Here is a 20835-nt window from a genome sequence, read left to right as displayed (position 1 = left end):
CCTGCAAAACTGCCGATTACAAGAGCAAAAACAAAAGCCACACTTCTAACTCCCGCTACTGAAAGTGGCCAACTTCTACCAGTGTCTCCAGCCCATCTCACAGGCGAACTCTCCCTCTGTCACTGTTAGCCAGCGCCCTCCAAAGCCAAAGAGCCTGATGATTACTATCGCCAACCACCTTCTCTTTTAGCACCCACTGGTTGTCGCTACACCTCTGAGGCGATTCCCCTAGCGGTCGCTGACTCCAGTTGTCCAGCCACTGCAAAAACATCTAGCCTCATCATCCTTCGCTAGCCGCCAGCCAGTTCTGCGCTGCATCTCTCTCCACAAAGTCACCAGCCCTACTTGCCACTTTGCCTCCCCTAGTCTCGCCGCCTCCAGTGCCCGACGTCTCCTAGTCGCCCACAGTCGGTGCGCCTGCAGTTTCTCTCCTTCACTACCAGCTTCAAGCTTCCTTCTCTGTCGCTAGCCCACAGCCCTCGTAGGCGACCATCTTCTCAACAACCCGACTGCCAACCCAAGCAAGCGTCACTGCAGCAGCTTCTCTCTCCGTTAGCTCTGCACGCATACAAAGGAAACACACCCGCTTCTTTTGTTGGCTTCGCTCGTTGGTCCCAGAAGTCTCCTTCGTCTCCAGGCGGCAACTTTACACACCCAACCCAAAAACAACTCGCCACCTTCTGGCTCCTTCTTTTCATGATGGCGAGAGAGTTGGCAGCAAGGCAAGCGGCCAACTGGCTCTCTTTTTGCTTGCCACTTTGGTGGTTTTTATATATATATATATATATATATTTGAAGGTGGTTCCCATGCCACACTGCAGTGCCTATCTAGGCCTCTATTAAAATCTTTTGTAACCTCTGAATCCATACATATACGACGTCTCATCACCATGCCTATTATGCCCAAACCCCTTGCGATGTGGAGACATACGGCCATTCCAAAAATCTGCACAGTACATCTAAACTCAAGCACCTGCTCCAAAGAAAAATGCATGTACTAACTCACTGCAAGCCATTCAGTCTGTACATTTGCTAGGGCATTCAGGGCAAAGTTTTATTGCATACCATGCATCCTGTATGTACACGAACTCAAAACACCTTTACAGAATTTTGCCTGACATCCTTCAATAGCTCTCTCTTGGACTCCTTCAATGCCATTCTCATCTACATAGACAAACAATGCTTCAGGCCATGAATCATATTCCCTTGCACATATTGGAGGAACCACAAGTTTCTATTGACCCAAATTGTCCATAGATATGTGGCCCTAACAAAATTCCACAGATCCAAGGACAAGCCACAGCTTTTTCCTAGAAGTAGCTCTTTCTAGTTGAGGTCCTGGGCAGGGGCAATTAAGTTGGACAGGAGTTTCAACACCTCCGAGATGGTAGGACAAGATATTAAGAGGTGAGGGATGATTTCTGGGCTTCCCCTACATCTTGGACACTGCCCAATCTCTCGAGAGCTTGTAGACATAGAAGTCATTTTAACTTCCCTCTGTTTCCCTCCTTTCCCATGAGAGTCAAGTGTAGAAGACCTTGGAGCCTCTTGGGGGGTGACCTCTAAGCTAGCAACATTAAAGGCTGCAGTAGTCAGAGTCAAGAAAGGTCATGGGAGTGGAGCTACACCTACTCGCAATCGAGCCCAACTGAACGCCATTCTCATGCAGCAGGGCAGAGGGACAACTGGAATAAACTCTTTCAAGGAACGCTCAACATGGAGCATCATAGCCTTTGTTATAAATAGCCATTGGAATTTGGCAGATTGCAGTTGTAAGTGCCCACTCGAATGCTCTGAGTTGTTGTTATTAGTTATTGTAGGAAATGTTCATTGATTGGCTTTAATTTCTAAATTTCAATTTTCTATGCTAAATGCAATGCTCTGAGTTGTTGTTATAGTTAATGTAGGAAATGTTCATTGATGGCTTTAATTTCTAAATTTTAATTTTCTATACTAATTAGTAATAGTAATAGCTATTGAAATATTCTTTTTTCCAAACTATTTTTGGAGGTCTCAAACGCCCGATAGTTACCTTGCCCTCACTTTTTAGGGGATATGAGAGTACTTTGTTCCCTTCTAGTAGTCGTCAAAATTTTAAAAAGAAAATTAATTTTTGAAGGTTAAATCCAATTATCACACTTCTTTTTTGATAATTTTTAATTTAGGGGCTACGATTTTTATTTTATTTTATTGAAAGGACTGAAATTATATTATATAAAGAAGAAATTTTTACAAGAGGCTTTTAATAAAGAAGCTTAACTTGTTACAACATAGGTTGTAGCTCAACTAGCTCTAAGATGAGCTAGATCGGCTTATTATCTTTGATGTTCAGTGCCATAGCCTCTTTCTTTTTGGACTCGATTTCTTTGGCCACGTCAATTGCCTCATTGTTATTCCCGTTGATCAAGTCCAAGTCCATTCTTTCCACTTGGATTACTTCAAGTTCTGTGATCTCCTTCAATAGCTTTGTCTTGGACTCCTTCAATGCCATTCTCATCTACACAGACAAACAATGCTTCAGGCCATGAATCATATTCCCTTGCACACATTGGAGGAACCACAAGTTTTTATTGACCCAGATTGTCCATAGATATGTGGCCCTAACAAAATTCCATAGATCCGAGGACAAGCCACAACTTTCTCCTAGAAGTAGCTCTTTCTAGTTGAGGTCCTTTAAGTGGGCAGGGGCGATTAAGTTGGACAGGAGTTTTAACACCTCCGAGATTGTAGGACAAGATATTAAGAGGTGAGGGATGATTTTTGGGCTTCCCCTACATCTTGGACACTGCGCATAACCTATTCCTATCTTATGAGCTTTGGTGGAGGATCAGCCAAAACAAACAAGACATTTTGGGGGAGATGGTGTTGCTCCAAATTTTCTCAAATCTAAATTCCCATTGTCTATTGTCCCAACTTAGGTGCCATCTTATGTTTAACGTAATGTGGAGGGAGGGATCAGGTTTTTGAAGTGGGGGACAGGCCAGAGAGGGTCCTTATCATAAATGGACCTTTGTGATATAATATAAGGGCTACATAGTTATTGTCCCAAAAGAGTGATTCTGGTTAACACTAGGTTGACATCTTTATCATTTAGACGGAACTTTTCCTACTGGACAGCCACTCGTTGTCTTGAAGGCTTCATAGATCCCCCCAAATTTCTATTCCTTTTTTTGAGAGTTTATGGGCTGTTGGGAACTGATCATATGCGATATTGTTCTGAAAAACCACCAAGAACAAGATTGAGTCCAAATGAAAGAGGTTCGCCTTGAACCTTATGTTGGATGTGAGCTCCATGAGGGCTTTCAGATTATTCAATGCTCTCTAGAAACCTTTAATGAGAGGGCTCTCCTTAGGCTTTATTTGCAAGTTGCTGAAGAATAAGGTCATGAAGGGAAGTCTGTTCCACTTTGGGAGTTCAGTAGTAGCTGAGAAGAATGTTGAAAATCATGGATCGAGTTCTCCTAATGACAAACTCGCTTCCTAAATAAACACTAATCTAAACTAATTAAACATTATTAATCTATGGTGGATGTAATCTAAGTGAACTCATGATGATGAGTATGTGTAATAGACTCAAGCACAATTAGGTTATAAGATTAAGACTTATACTCAAGAGGCTTGAGATGTGTGCAAGTGATATGTTTCATTGCTTGAAATGGCCCCTTTTTATATGAGGAGGTATACTCTTGTGCTTGTACATTAATTTGGGATAATTCTCAACTCTTGTCACTAGCTCACATGTCACCTCAAATCTCAACACCCCCCCTTGATGGTGGTGACTTGTGTTGAGATTCAAGCTCGATATGTCAGTGTGAGACAGCTATGCTATGTGCTGGCAGATTAGGTAGGAACATGTGTGAGACATAAATGACCGCGTGTCCAGCTGGTCATAGTGTGTGGACATTAGCTAGGGTTAGTAGAGTGTGGACACAACTCATTGTGTGTTGTGTGGATTATGGATTAGTGCATTATGCTTTGTGTGAGAGTGGACATGGCTTCCCTCTATGGTTAGGGTTTGCAATATACATTAGGGTTTGCTCCTGTGTGTGTGTCTCCTCCTCCTCTACCGTTCTTTCAACATGGTATCAGAGCCTTGTGCTGTTTATTAGGGTTTATGAGTGAGTGAGTGAAGAGGGAGAAGAAGAAGCTGTGAAGAAGCTGTGAAGCTGCCATTGGAGCTGTGAAGCTTGGAGCACACCAAATACTATCAGATCTGAGAGCTTGGCCTACCGGGTAAGGTCTTCTAAACATCCTTGAGCGGATTGCAGGTGAAACAGGCAAAAGCAAAGCATTTTAGAGCAAATCAAAGCAAAGCAAAATTCTGGTTTTTGAAGCTTTCCATTAAAGCTTGACAACATTGATGTATGGTGAAAATATGTGTGATTCTGGCAAAGCAAACATGTATCTGACAATGAGGGATGTATTGGCAACTCTTATGCAAGCCCTACTGTGATTTTTGGAGCAATTTACATGCATTTAATTGAGAGAAATTACTGGTTTTTTGAGCTCTCACAAAACAGAGAAGAGGAAGCCCAAAATTGATGCATTTGGAGCCTATTTTTGGTGAAAATCAAAGCATTGGTGGGTTGCACACATACCCAAGTGTGTTGGGCACCCAAATACAACTTCAATTGTCACTTCAAACACTCCCAAACACCTCTACAGCAGGCGGCGTAGCCCATACAGGGGAAACAGTGCAGAATTCTGGTTTTTTCACCACGAGGAGATCAAATTCTCACTTGGTGCTTGATATATTCCACAAATTCCTTAGCAATTGGATGCTTTACATCTTGGAGAAGAGGGCTATGTGATTTTTTTGGCCAATGATGCTTAATTGAGCTGGGAATGAGCTGATTAAAACAGGCTGTCCACTGGTTGCAGAGAAACAGAGCATTTTAATCGAGCAATTAATCTTTGGTGTTTTACAATTGGACAAATTCCTCTTACATGGAGTTGATGGACACTATTGCTAAGCCAATGAATGCCTGGTTGCTCAATTTGGTGAAATATTGAAGGAATTAGAGCCACATCATTACTGGTTTTTTTGGTTTTTCTGGTTTTTTTCAAAAACAGAAAAAGGGGTTTTCAAAAATTGATGATTACACATGTCAGATGGAGTTGATACTCAACATTGAGGTTCATTAGGTGTCAATGCAAGTTGCCTAGACTTGATTGCACCATTACATTGCGATTTGGAGCCTTGGAAGGCGTGTCAATACAGGGTATTCCGCACTGCGTGAGTCAGTTCATCTCAGATGATTACAGGTTGATTTTTCTACATCAAATTTGGAGTTTGTTGGCTATCTTGGAGTATCTGGAACATTAATTGGAGTGTGGTTGAGCTGAGGAAGGCTCACTTACAGATTTGAAGTGTGCGGAAGGTGTATGCATTGAGCGAACATGTCTGACAATCCAGTTCAGATTGTTGGTGAGAAGCTGGATAGGAAGAACTTCCAGGCATGGAAGTACAGGATAAAGAGTTTCTTGAAAGGGAAAGGATTCTGGAATCTCATTACAGGTGCTGAGCCAGAGCCTGAGCTACCTCGGCAACCTACACAGCAGCAGCTTATTGCTCATAAGCAGTGGTCAGAGAGAGCATTCAAAGTGCTGCATTATTTGTCTATATGTATATCTGATGCTATGCTCATACACATTCAGGATGCTGAGAATCCCAAAGATGCATGGGATACTTTGGTCAAGATGTTTGATACAGATACGAGTGCTCACAAGTCTCAATTGCGACAGCAGATACACAATGTGAAAAGGAATAAAAGGAGCATACATGATTATGTGCAAGAAATCAAGAAGTTTGCAGATGCATTGGCCACAATAAATGCCCCCATGCCTGATGATGATTTGGTGGATATTACCTTGCGTGGTCTTGGCAAGGAATACAAATCCTTTGATACATCTATCTCAGTGAGGAGTACAGGTCTACCCGACTTCGATGAGTTGGTTTCCCTCTTGTTGGTTGAGGAAATCAAGCTCAGTGATTCATTTCTGGATGCATCTACTAGCCATGATGATGGCAGAAATCAGGCATTTTACTCGCAGAGAGGTTTTAGAGGCAGGGGGAGATTTGCATCACGAGGACGTGGTGGTAATGGTCGTGGATGGCAGGATAGACCTCCACAACAGAATTTTCAGCCTTCTTATGGTGCTCGAGGTGGTCGTGGTTATGCACCTCAGCGAGGTAGAGGTACCCCCCGTGGTCGAGGACGTTGGCAAGGCCAACAAAATTCTATGCAAGATGTGGAATGCCATTATTGTGGCAAATATGGTCATATGGCGAGAGATTGCTTTCGCAAACAGAATGATTTGAGAGGGGGAAGAGCACAGCGTGGTGGTCATTATGGTGGAAACTATGCACAACATGGTGGCAACTATGCATCAAGTAGCAATGATGGAGCTGCAAATCATTTGTTTGCCATGAAGCATGTTGTGGGTTCTATGACAACAAATGCTGAGAATGATGATACATGGTATATGGACTCAGGAGCATCAAATCATATGACATGCCATGGTGAATGGTTTGAGCACATGAAGCCAATGGATGTCAAAGGCTATGTGGAAACAGGTGATGATACCCAGCATGTCATTACACATGTTGGAAGTGTACCATTGGTCATGCATAATGGTCAGACAAAGTCTATGTCAGATGTGCTGTATGTGCCTTCAATCACTAAAAGTTTGGCCTCAGTTGGTCAAATGGTGGAACAGGGATTACAGGTTAGATTCAACGAGCATGGATGCTTTGTTGAAGACTTCAAACATGGATGTAGAGTGATTGCTAAAGGCAAGAAAGAAGGAAGACTGTTTAAGCTGGATGCTGGAATTCCTGAGCTAAAATCAGCCATGTTTTCAAAGAGCAGGGATGTGGTACAGGATATTGATATGTGGCACAAGAGGATTGGCCATGTAAATATACAGAGATTAAAGAACATGCAAACAAGAGGCATTGTCAATGGTTTGCCTAGGTTCAAATATGATGGACATATGCATGTTTGTGAAGCCTGTCAGTTTGGGAAGCAGGCAAGGTTGAGATTTCCTAGAGAAGGAAATATGAGTAACAGGCCACTTGAGATTGTGCACAGTGATGTATGGGGTCCTGCACAAAACCCATCTATCAAAGGCAGTTTATACTATGTTACATTCATTGATGACTTTAGCAGGATGACATGGATATACTTTCTCAGGGAGAAGAGTGAAGTATTGGAAAAATTCATGGATTTCAAAGCTTTTGCAGAAAAGCAGTATGGCTGTTGGATTAAATGTCTGAGGACAGATGGAGGTGGTGAATACACCTCAAAAGCTTTTGAGCACTTCTTGAGGAAGCATGGAATAAGAAGACAGTTGACATGCAGGTATACACCTCAGCAGAATGGTGTGGCTGAGAGAAAGAATAGAGTTATATGTGAAGTGGCAAGGGCAATGCTTAATGAAAAGAGCATGCCAGATTACTATTGGGCAGAAGCATGTGCTACTGCAGTATACATATTGAACAAAACACCTATAGCAGCCATTCATGGAAGCACGCCAGAGATGCGGCTCACAGGTTACAGGCCAGACATTGGACATCTTAAAGTTTTTGGATGTATAGCTTATGTTCATGTGCCTGATGAAAGAAGAAGAAAGTTGGATCCTAAGGCAGAGAAATGTATATTTGTTGGATATGCACAGGATCGAAAGGCCTACAAGTGTTATAATCCACAAACTAGACAAGTGGTTATCTCACGTGATGTGGTGTTTGATGAGCTTGCTAGTTGGTATAAAGCAAAAGATGAGGGTGTTATTGAGTCACTTGAGGCTGATGTACATGTGAACTTGCCATCACAAGCAAGTTCAAGTTCTACTACTATGTCTGGGCCAGCAGAAGCTGAGAGTAGCAGTGTACGTCCATGGTCAGGACGTTTGAGGCATGAGAGCGTGAGCACTGGGAGTAGTGCTATGGACAAAGGAAAGAAGAAAGTCGAAGGGATTGGAATCACAGGATATGAGTCATCCAGTTCTGAAAGCTTGGATGAGGAGCTTGGCATACCTGTTTTACGCACACCTGGTGCTAGACAGGACAGATATGTGCCACCACATGCTAGAGTCACAGGTGTACAGATATGTGCCACCACATGCTAGAGTCACAGGTGTACAGAGTGACCCGCAGGCATTGCGGAGATCCCAGAGGGTCAGATATCCTGTTGACAGATTGACATATAGAGATTTTGCTATGCACTATGCGTATATGACATCTATGGTAAAGCATGTAGAGATTTTGCTATGCACTATGCGTATATGACATCTATGGTAAAGCATGTGGAACCTACATGATACACAGAGGCTATTGGAGAGCATGTATGGGAGAAAGCAATGGACATAGAGATGGATGCATTGGTCCATAATGATACATGGGATTTGGTTGCCCTACCAAAGGACAAGAATGTTATTGGATGCAAATGGGTCTACAAAGTGAAGTGCAAATCTGATGGTTCTATTGAAAGACATAAAGCAAGATTGGTAGCAAAGGGATATGCACAGACTCATGGATTGGATTATGATGAGACGTTTAGCCCAGTGGCTAAGATGGGCACAGTGAGAGCAGTCATTGCTATGGCTGCAGCTAATGGCTGGGAAATGCATCAGATGGATGTTAAGAATGCATTTCTGAATGGAGATCTACAAGAGGAAGTATACATGGCACAGCCAGAAGGGTATGTACACCCTAGATATCCCACTCACGTATGCAGGTTGAAAAAGGCATTGTATGGTCTAAAGCAAGCACCACGTGCCTGGAGTGATAAGATGAGTAGCTATCTTATCTCACTTGGTTTTCAGATTTCTACAGCAAATTCTTCACTGTATGTGAAGAAGACACAGCATGGGATTGTGTTACTAGTCATCTATGTGGATGACTTGATTATTACAGGTGATCATAGTGCAGATGTGATGCATGTCAAGAAAGCTTTGAGTGGGCAATTTGACATGAAAGATCTTGGTGAGTTGAGATACTTCCTTGGCATTGAAGTGGTGAAAGATCATGCAGGTACTTGGTTAGTACAGCGCCAATATGCCTTGGATATGTTGGCAAAGTATGGCATGACAGGATGTAAACCTATGAGTACGCCATTGGAGCAAAATATGAAGTTGCGGGCTGATTATGGCGAGGAATTGGATGATCCTTCCATGTACAGGAAGATGGTTGGTAGTCTCATATACATGACTATCACACGCCCAGATTTGAGTTATGCAGTGGGGCTAGTCAGTCAGTTTATGCAGAGCCCCAGGAAACCACATTTGGATGCCGTGAGACGCATCATGAGATATGTGAAGACCACAGCACATTATGGTCTATTTTATGAGAGTGGTAAAAGCTTGGACATTCATGGCTACACAGATGCTGATTGGGCAGGTAGCGCATATGACAGGAGGTCTACTAGTGGATATGCTTTTACACTTGGAAGTGCTGTGGTGAGTTGGAGTAGCAAAAAGCAACCTACAGTTGCTTTATCCAGTACAGAGGCTGAGTACAGGGGTGCAGCCATTGCTACTTGCGAGGCTGTTTGGTTAAAAAGTCTCTTGGCAGATTTATGTGAGCCTCTTGATGGGAAAGTTGTCATACATTGTGACAACATGAGCAGTATACAGCTGGCAAAGAATCCAGTGTTTCATGCGAGGACCAAACACATAGAGGTCCATTATCACTTTGTCAGAGAAAAGGTGCTGGATGGTACAGTTGATCTTCACTATGTGAAGACTGATGAGCAGGTGGCTGATATCTTCACGAAGCCACTTAGCAGGGAGAAGTTTGAGTACTTCCGGACTATGCTGGGAGTACATGGGATGAGCTTGAGGGGGAGTGTTGAGAGTCTTGATATCCCAAGCTCATCTACATCTTCATCGGCAGTACATCATGAGCTTGAGAGGGGCTGTTGAGATTCAAGCTCGATATGTCAGTGTGAGCCAGCTATGCTATGTGCTGGGCAGATTAGGTAGGAACATGTGTGAGACATAAATGATCGCGTGTCCAGCTGGTCATAGTGTGTGGACATTAGCTAGGGTTAGTAGAGTGTGGACACAACTCATTGTGTGTTGTGTGGATTATGGATTAGTGCATTATGCTTTGTGTGAGAGTGGACATGGCTTCCCTCTATGGTTAGGGTTTGCAATATACATTAGGGTTTGCTCCTGTGTGTGTCTCCTCCTCCTCTACCGTTCTTTCAACAACTTGACCTATCTTTGAGGCCTAGATGTCATCTCTAAGTGTGAGGTCCCCCCCTTGATAGAGAGACTGGACCTATCTTTGAGGTCAGGAGGTCTTTTCTAATAGTAGGGTTATAAATTTTGGCTATTTCTTCTACCTTTGCTACATCATCCGTGCCAGAGGGTAGGACATACAATGTTTTAGAGGATATTTTTGGATCTTGCTTCATGTTAATGTCAATGTCGTGGTAGCCTTTAGGTTGATATGACCTTGACTCCACTTCTTGTTCTTCTTGTCAAATGACATTGATAGGTTCTTTTGTGCCCAAACCTTTGAGCCCAATAAAAGTGTCCACCACAACCCCAGAAAAGGAAATAAATCACCGAGTATGGTTAGAACCTTAGCACTAGTTTGGTACCAAAACAGGATGCTACAGCGTCCTTTTTAAGCCTAAAACCCAAAAATACCATGATTCATAGAATCGTCCAATGAAAATTTCCTTCATAGGGCTTGTCAAGGATAACACTAGCTAGGAAGAAAAATTGTTATGCATGAGATTGAAAGATTTTTCATTTGTCAAATTAGCACAACAAGACACTATGGTATGAAAAGACATGCTTATTTTCTTTTCTTGCATCATTATGAGAGGAAAAAAAATCAAACATATCCAAACTAAATTTAAATTCCTCATTTCACACCTAAGGATCTATGGTGCAAAGTCATTTTTCAAAGCAAAAATCATCTTAGCAAATATAAAATTGCATGAAGTTATGGATGCATAGCTAAAACAGCAAGCCTGGTGGAAATGGTGATATAAGCACAATAAATGGAAACGAGAGTACATGGCATGGAAGATACTCGGCCATGCAATAGGCAATAAGATGCCATGTATAGATAACTAGCTCCATGTGAGAAAGCATGGAGATGATGGATGTTGAGTAAAAGCATGCATTTCTCGTTCACTTCTTGCCCAACTTATGTCAGTACAGGACGATTTGCAGATCTCACAATCCTCTTTGCACTAGTACCAATCCGCTCGTATCCTGCCATGGAATGGTACTTATAGAAGCATGGATCTATGCATAAAAACTTCTTGCATTTTCCACAACCCCATACTGTCCTTGATGGCTTGCTTCCTTTGACAGGTTTTCCCTCACGCGTCAACCTCTTACGCTCATCAGCGCATACGACACAGAACTTACTTGATTGGGAGCTCAACCTCACCAACATGTGACTGCCCATAGGGCCCTCATCAGTGTATATGTGTGATCTACATGATGATAGCATCTCACCAAAATGATTATCAACCAACTGTTCTTGGAGTCTCAACATAAACTTGAAGCGATTAGTGTCCTTCTTATCATGCAAGCTTCACCATATTATGTAAGCATTCACAAATACAGAATCTAGAAGACCCCAAAACAAGGCATGCCACCATTTCCACCCATGGATACTCATTTCCATACTATATCCAGATCCCAACACCATGCTATCAAACACATCACAACCTGCCTTGAACTTATTGTATTGGACAGCAATCTCTGGACATGAAACTACAACTTTTCGTCCATTACCAATTTGTCTTTGGACCTCTCCTTCATGCATACCATATACATTTGATGCAAACAAAATAGGCTTCTTATCCATCCAACTACATGCCAACAAGACATGGTCATGACAGTATGCAAACTTTGAAGTTCCTCTTTCCATGCGCTCAATATTCAACATGTCCTTGCCAAGGAAATGCTTTCGATTAGATATGTATGTTCCTGTTGCACCATATCCCTCATTTGACAAATGCATCAAAAGTTTTACAGAGTTGAACCATCTATCAAAGATACATGGTGCCCCTTTTGCTTTAAATCCTTGGCAAGTAATGATACAACATGCAATGATAGCTCAGGACAAGGAAGCTTATCATATATACGAAAAGAGTAATTATAACCGGTCACAGAATCACAGATTCCACAATTGAATCCCAAATTTGTGCGGCTTTTCTTGATTGTAAACTCGACAAGGATTTAGTTTACATTTTGAGGGAATGATCCTCTCATCAATGGCTACATGCTTTCCACAATTATAATGCAATTGAAAAGTTGCATTCAGTCTTTCCTCCAGAGGTAGTATTTGCCACAACTTGTACTCCTTTATGCCTCTTGTAAGAGGTCTTTGTGCATTATCACGTTGATGGCACGGAAGCGGTAGAGCTGTCTATGCCCTTATAGCATGCCATACTTCCACACACGCATGCAAACACACCAGAACACCAGACCAGAGAGCATGAACAAGACTCACATTTCAGAAAGGACCTAGATCTTTACAGAGGTGGGTATCCCAAGATATCCCAGACACCAGCTACACCAAGCACCCGCTCGCAATCAGCCCTCTCCAGCTCCTGGTCGCTCCTTCTCTGTTCAGCACCTCAGCTGAGGTCCTCTCTGCTATACCACCAGCACACTGTCAGTCCTTAGGGTAAAACCCAGTCACACGAGTGATTCCTTTGCACTATCAGGCAGTCGCAGCAACTTGCTTCACTGTCAGTCGCCAACCTCTCTGTAAAACTGTCCCCTTGGCAGCTTCTCTGCACTCGTGAGCTCCCCAAAACCCAACACCAACACCAGCCCAATATCCAGCCCAATACGGCTTCCACGTCACTTCAGACCTGCAGTTGACCCCTTTGGCACCTTCTTCTTGCACGCTCTCCTCTGCGCCTCTGCAGCACAGCAGCTTCATTCCAAGCCGCTGATCACCTCTGCAGCCGCCACTCAGTCACAGCAAGGACCTTCTTCTCTCACACATGCAATTATCTCTTTGCTGAGCTACCATCACACGGCTACCATCACAAGGTGCCAGTCCCTCGCCAGGCAGCTCCAGTGCCTTTCACCACCATCCAACCACGCTAACCACTGCAGCGATCATGTATAAAACCCCAGCAACACCTCTATCTCTGTCAACGCCTGCGCACACTAGAGGTGACCACCTTCATACGTACTGTACCTACGCCAACTCCCCGTCGGCTCCCTGCGCCTGTGGCTGCAGTTAGCTTCGCAGACACGCAGCCCCCCACCTCTTCGTGCTCTCCCCTGCGTCTAGCTGCACTTCGCTTTATCTTGCAGCTGCGCTCCTCAGCTTCTCCCTCCCTGTTGCGCCAGCAAGCCTACCTGCTACTGGACCCCCAGAGAGTCTCTCAGCTCAGTACACGGCGAACTCCCTTCGCCTACGCTTCTCTCCATACACCTGTGGCTGCAACAGCAAGCCACCCACAACACACGCAGGCTTCTGCTGTCTTTACGCCTGCACGCCATCAGTCCTCTCCATACACCTGTGGTGGCTGCAGCAAGCCACCCACAACACACGCAGGCTTCTGCTGTCTTTACGCCTGCACGCCATCAGTCCTCTCCAGAAGCACCTAGCTGGCGGGCATTCCAACTTCCACGCCACTTTTCCAGAAGGCCACCTTCACCATTTATTTATCTTATTTAATTTTGAAAAATGGCCACCATATTGCTTTCACACCTTTCACACCAATGCTTTTAGATATGAGGCAACCTTGGCCCTTTTCACCCTTTTTTTCATGCTCCACATATCTTCAATTGCAACCTCAAGTGCCCGCTTGTATTTTGACGTGCCCACACAAATCAAATGGCCGCGCACAAATACGAGCCATCGAACAACTGATACTGCCTTCAGCAACTATGTTCCGAACAAGCTTGTGCTTCCAGAATCCCAACATTGTCTCTGCACACACTTCCATCAAAACCCTATGTCTGACTGCCGCATCCTCGATGCCCACACCGAGTCAATGGGTGCCCCCATGACTTCACCACAACACGAACATCACTCATGTACACATGTACAAGTTGATTTTGAGGTTTCCAAAAAACTACACACATATTTAGCAACCCCCTTTCTTCTGCTGAGACATTTATGTCCAGCAGCTGCACAATCAGAAACCACTCATCCCCCTGGATCAAACAGAAACCTCGGTGCATCTATCTTCCAGTCCTTCAGGCATTCTCCTCCATCAGACAATCGTTGATACAACCTGCCATAACCTGCTTTCAGCAACCCCCTTGGCTCTTCATACATGGCATCAGCACCGTCGACTGTTGCACTTCCTCCTCCAGACCAGCTCACATAACCTTGTGAGGGAAACAACCATCCCTCACCTCTACTCCCCTCTGACACATCTGACTTCCACTCATAATCAGATACCGAAATAACACACATCTGATCATCAACTTCCATCTCACAGTCACCCAATTTGTCACCCACATCACTGGCTTCCAACCCTTCCTCTGGGCAACCTGCCAGACTCGAACTACAACCAAACCATTTATCCATATGCTGAGCATCCACACATGGTGTGTTCACCATACACTCACTTCCCTTCAGCCCATTAACATCACACACAACAACTTCATGCACTGTAGACTCATCATTGTCGCTTTCCTGCAGTTTCTCCAGCTTCAAGACCATTGGCGATCCTGCAAGATTCTCCACATCTTGCACAGGCATCTCTACCAAGTCTAAGCTCCCCAAACTCCCAGGCAAAGCATCTTGGTCCCCCTGACCAACAACAATAGTCTCACATGCATCCTCACCACCACTGACAACCACCGACTCATTTTCTTGGGCATGACAAGGAACACACACCTTATGTTCAGCATCCACACCTGCGAAATCTATCGCACCATCAACCAAAGGAGCATCCAGCTCACCATCACTCACACCATCACTCCCCTCCTGCTGCACAACTGGCATGCAAGTATCTGTTTCTTTCTCCAAGGAAGCCAACTCCAACAGATCATCTAGTGCACTGTCAAGTACACTGTCCAGCTCATCATCCACACTCTCACCACCACAGGCTGCAATATCCAACTCATCACCTAGATCATCCACATGCACTCCATCCACAGCACCTTCTCTAGTAACACCTTGATCATCACACTCTACGTTGACTGGCTGAAGTACTGGCACCTGCAAGTCATTACCCTTCTCTGAATCAAAGAGATCATTCAAGTCATATCCATACTTAAACTCATCAGGCTCTTCAGCATTAGCATCACTTTCACAATCCACAGCACCATCAATAACCTCATCCTTCTCTTCCTCATCTCCTGAAGGCTCTTCAGGGCTGATTCCAGAAACCTCATCCTTCTCCATTCCTAACAACAGGCTAACCTGTCCCATATCCTGCTCTGCAAATGTGACCTCATGGGCTTCACAAACATTGGGCTGAATTGCATCCTTCACCTGCATACTAGGGCCACTCACCCTATTATTCATTCCCATAGACAATTGATATATTCCACCATTAGCTTTGGCTGGTTTCTCACATTGTGGACTGATATGACCCCACTCACCACAATTCCGGCATTGCACATCACACGGATACCCTCTCCCTCTTCCAATATCTTTTCTTTCACATCCAGATGATGCATCAATCTTCTTTCCCATATCACTCATGCCTCGTCCTCTTCCTGCAGACTCTATCCAATTCACGCTTAAAGACTTCATGAGTTCCACTGCATCATGAACCTCCCTCTTCAAAGAATCCCCCTGTTTAGGAACAACAGCAGCTTTCCTTCCAGGATGCATACTCTCAATCCCTGGCACCTTCACAAACCTCTTTGGCTCTTCCCGCATTCCCAACTGCCTCAAACGTTTCACCTTCCACTCCTTCTCTCGAGCTACTCTGACAGCCTCCTCAAAGCTATCCACGTTCTTCAGCTCCACCTTCAGACGGATCGTTGGCTCCAGACCAGTCACATCGCTCCCTCTTTATAATCTACGGGGGTATTTCAGGAATCAAAGCCTCACATCATAGACTCCACAGTTTACCAAACTCTATCAGATACTGATCCACATCCTGACCATCCTTCTGCTGAATGTTACACAACTCCTTCCACACTTCATTCGGACTCTTCACATGGACAAACCGTGCCAAAAAGGCAGCTCTGACTACACGGTACTCAGGATCCTGTCGATGAACATTCTTGTGTGCAGTCATAAACATCTGCAGCCATACTTTTGCATCACCCTGCAAAGCAATAAGCCAAAATCTGAGAAAGGATCTCCGGGGTTGCCCTGTCTTTCATCAAGGCTGTAAATTCCATCTTCTCCAGAAACCTGGTTGCATTTTCCTGTGGCAATCCCCAATACTCCGGAAAATCCTGAGCCATTTCCAAATCTTTCTTCACACAGCCCCTATCTTCTTTCACAAACCAGAGGAAATCTGTTCCTCAGTGGGGGCACCAAAAAGTGATGGCACGGAAGCGGTAGAGCTGTCTACGCCCTTATAGCATGCCATACTTCCACACACGCATGCAAACACACCAGAACACCAGACCAGAGAGCATGAACAAGACTCACATTTCAGAAAGGACCTAGATCTTTACAGAGGTGGGTATCCCAAGATATCCCAGACACCAGCTACACCAAGCACCCGCTCGCAATCAGCCCTCTCCAGCTCCTGGTCGCTCCGAATCCCTTCGCTCTTTTGCTTCTCTGCAGCAGCCGACCTCTTTCCTTCTCTGTTCAGCACCTCAGCTGAGGTCCTCTCTGCTATACCACCAGCACACTGTCAGTCCTTAAGGTAAAGCTCAGTCACACGAGTGATTCCTTTGCACTATCAGGCAGTCGCAGCAACTTGCTTCACTGTCAGTCGCCAACCTCTCTGTAAAACTGTCCCCTTGGCAGCTTCTCTGCACTCGTGAGCTCCCCAAAACCCAACACCAACACCAGCCCAATATCCAGCCCACTACGGCTTCCATGTCACTTCAGACCTGCAGTTGACCCCTTTGGCACCTTCTTCTTGCACGCTCTCCTCTGCGCCTTTGCAGCAGCTTCATTCCAGGCCGCTGATCACCTCTGCAGCCGCCACACTCAGTCAGCAAGGACCTTCTTCTCTCACACATGCAATTATCTCTTTGCTGAGCTACCATCACACGGCTACCATCACAAGGTGCCAGTCCCTCGCCAGGCAGCTCCAGTGCCTTTCACCACCATCCAACCACGCTAACCACTGCAGCGATCATGTATAAAACCCCAGCAACACCTCTATCTCTGTCAACGCCTGCGCACACTAGAGGTGACCACCTTCATACGTACTGTACCTACGCCAACTCCCCGTCGGCTCCCTGCGCCTGTGGTGGCTGCAGCAGTTAGCTTCGCAGACACACAGCCCCCCACCTCTTCGTGCTCTCCCCTGCGTCTAGCTGCACTTCGCTTTATCTTGCAGCAGCAGCTGCGCTCCTCAGCTTCTCCCTCCCTGTTGCGCCAGCAAGCCTACCTGCTACTACTGGACCCCCAGAGAGTCTCTCAGCTCAGTACACGGCGAACTCCCTTCGCCTACGCTTCTCTCCATACACCTATGGCTGCAGCAAGCCACCCACAACACACGCAGGCTTCTGCTGTCTTTACGCCTGCACGCCATCAGTCCTCTCCAGAAGCACCTAGCTGGCGGGCATTCCAACTTCCACGCCACTTTTCCAGAAGGCCACCTTCACCATTTATTTATCTTATTTAATTTTGAAAAATGGCCACCATATTGCTTTCACACCTTTCACACCAATGCTTTTAGATATGAGGCAACCTTGGCCCTTTTCACCCTTTTTTTCATGCTCCACATATCTTCAATTGCAACCTCAAGTGCCCGCTTGTATTTTGACGTGCCCACACAAATCAAATGGCCGCACACAAATACGAGCCATCGAACAACTGATACTGCCTTAAGCAACTATGTTCCGAACAAGCTTGTGCTTCCAGAATCCCAACATTGTCTCTGCACACACTTCCATCAAAACCCTATGTCTGACTGCCGCATCCTCGATGCCCACACCGAGTCAATGGGTGCCCCCATGACTTCACCACAACACGAACATCACTCATGTACACATGTACAAGTTGATTTTGAGGTTTCCAAAAAACTACACACAACGTATATGCAAAAAGCGTTTAATCTGTTGGTATTCAGTTTGGCCCATCTTCTCAGCATAGTCAAGATATCTCATGACCCCATATCTATCTCCTTGCCAATAGTACGTCTTGTCAGGCATAAATTGCAAAGCCATACCAAGAGAAACGCCTAAAAAGTGTAAGAACAAGTGTCTATCAAGAGGTATCCATCTACGAGTCGAGTTAGAGCTCTCCAACACTTTGTTTCTCTTCTCATTTGCATAGCGATTAGTCTCATCCGCAATCATATCTACCAAATCAAGCGGGAAGAGAGACAAAAATAACTGAATTTCTGTGAACTCGCGAGGTATTTGTCCCAAATCTGGTCCTGCATTATCCAACCATCTTGGCACTTGAATGTGCTGGCAGGCTCTTCATGAAGGCCATTGCCACTTACCCAAGAGGGAAAACATATAGGCACCTCACTTTCATCATCACTTTCATGCAAAACCAGACCTTCAGCCTCAAGTAGCTCATCTTCCACAACATCACCCTCACCAACTGATGCATGTTCATCACCTGAATCCTCTTGCATTGAGTCTTGACGAGGTGGCCGACCTCTCACACTAGTATTCTCATTCTTCTTTGCTCTTCTAGGAGCTTTCTTGCTCCTTGATGCATCAGCTTCTTGACTGTGTGTGCCATCCTCATGCCGTCGTGGCCTACCTCGTCCAAGGATCGCCTTCTTTGGTGGTCTCCCTCGCTTTTGCGAGATGATTTGGGAATTTTGCATGTCATTTGTTGGCATATCAGCATATACTATAGCCTCAGGACAAAGACTATGCATAACTGAGTTATCAATGTTCACTGCATTTCTGTCTACATCTTCCAACAACCTGTCATGCATAGATTGCAAACCCACCATCACACCCATTACATGTTGCATATCATCAGCATCCACATCAAGAATTGCATCAGATACTGGCAAACTATTTTGCATCACTGCTTCTCTCTTTAGCCTCTTTTGGGCGTCCAAATAGTCAGCTAAAGAGGTGTTGCAATCATCAAATATGGCTCCATCATGCGAGCAATCTCATTGCAACTGTCTGATTCTTCTATCAAAACATCTCGTATTTCTTTCCATGTGAGGAAGTATGCATTGGCATCTCCATCAAAAATACATTTGAATAGGCACTTTCGTGCATTGTACCTGCAAATCTTACCCTTATACTTCTTATGCATCCAATCCTGAGGGTGAGCTTGTTGTGCCCATTGTACCCCGAATTCGAGGGCTCGATACAGGAGTTCTCCACCCTCTAAAGCTCTGCAAAATTCATGGCTAGGCTCTCCTTATAGTGTAGATGAGGGGGGAGGAGCATTAGGCACAGCAGAGATGCACAAACTTGCCATATCTTTGCGTTTTTGCTGACCTGCAATGGCACATAGTGGAAGCGCAACAGAGCTATGCAATGCAAAAATTGTGTTCGTGAACTCACAGATTTTTGACGCTGGCTATTTGTGAACGTAGAGAGCGTACATTCAGCACGATCACATCGTCGCCACTTCAATCGCTATAGTGCTTTCACGCTTGAACAGCTGGCCACGACTTCATACGCTATGGATAGCTTTTGCATAGCAGGATATTAAAAGTTTAATAGTCCATTTAAAACTTTTTAGAAGTGGGTAAGGCTAATGATGAAATTTTTAGGGAAACAAAAATTGAGATTTTTTTTGCATCTTAGAGCATGTCTCCGAGCCATTAGAGTTGGGAATTGGGATTGAGAGGGTTTCAAATTAAATCAATGAATTGGACTCACTTTCAGGATGTTTTTCTGTCCTTGGACACTTTAATGTCCGAGTACAAAACTAGTGTTAGGAATAAGGGACTATTGCATGGCCACCTTCTAAATATAACTAACTGATGTCATGCCAGTTACGTGGAGGAAGAACTGCTGCTGGTGTAGGGAATGGAGAATAGCCGACAAGGAAGCGCATAGTTGTGGGGAAGCATGGTGGAGAACAATTGCATTGGGGAGAGCATAGTTGTAGAGAGAAGTGGTGTGAGAGAACCAAGGGGCAAATTGGTTGAGAGAGAGCTCTGTGGAAGCTTGCTTAGGATTGTTTTGTTTTGGAAAGAAGGCGACATGGAATTTGCTTAAGGAGGTTTGGGTCTGCCTAGAGCAGAGGGTGCTAAGGTGATAGAGATTGTTATAGGAAGTTGTGGTGCCCTAGGACCTCTAGGAATGGCAACTCTGTTGGAACTTGGACCAGTCCAAAGTTTTGCTCAACAATTCTCTGATGTGTTTGATGGTGGAAGGCTACAGTGTGTAGCTGTAGTTCTTTTTGTTGTTACTCATTTTTTGTGGAGTTGAAGATACAAAATTGAAAGGGTTTTTGTTGGGGATAATCGTGTGGAGGATCCCTCTTTTTCTTGATGTTCTCTCTTTTTCATTTAATCCCCATGTCTCAGGGTTGTTGAGACAGTCTTAATTATCATCTATATGGCATTAGGCTTCCTATGGTTTTAATTCATGAGTTTTTTGTGCTCTAGTTTGTGTTGTGTTATTTGAGATTGTTGAGAAAATACATGTGTGGATGAAGATCTGAAGTTTGCTGAGTCGGGTCTAAGTCAATTAGCTCACTTTGTGAGTCAACATGATCTTTCAGAGTCAAATGTTGTCAGCTATGTGTCTAGATTAGTCAGCTAATGTTGTGAAAGAATATATTTTGTCTTGTTTGAAGCC

General features: G+C 44.5%; 1 pseudogene; it reads right to left on the bottom strand.

Annotated features, from left to right (window-relative positions):
- Window positions 1-12050: 12050 nt before the first annotated feature.
- LOC147610467 (uncharacterized) lies at window positions 12051-19091 on the bottom strand (annotated as a pseudogene).
- Window positions 19092-20835: the final 1744 nt, after the last annotated feature.

Source organism: Cibotium barometz, chromosome 49, assembly GCF_041138505.1.
Source record: "Cibotium barometz isolate CiBa-2024 chromosome 49, ASM4113850v1, whole genome shotgun sequence".
Classification (NCBI taxonomy): domain Eukaryota; kingdom Viridiplantae; phylum Streptophyta; class Polypodiopsida; order Cyatheales; family Cibotiaceae; genus Cibotium; species Cibotium barometz.
This window is presented reverse-complemented; position numbering and strand designations above follow the sequence as displayed.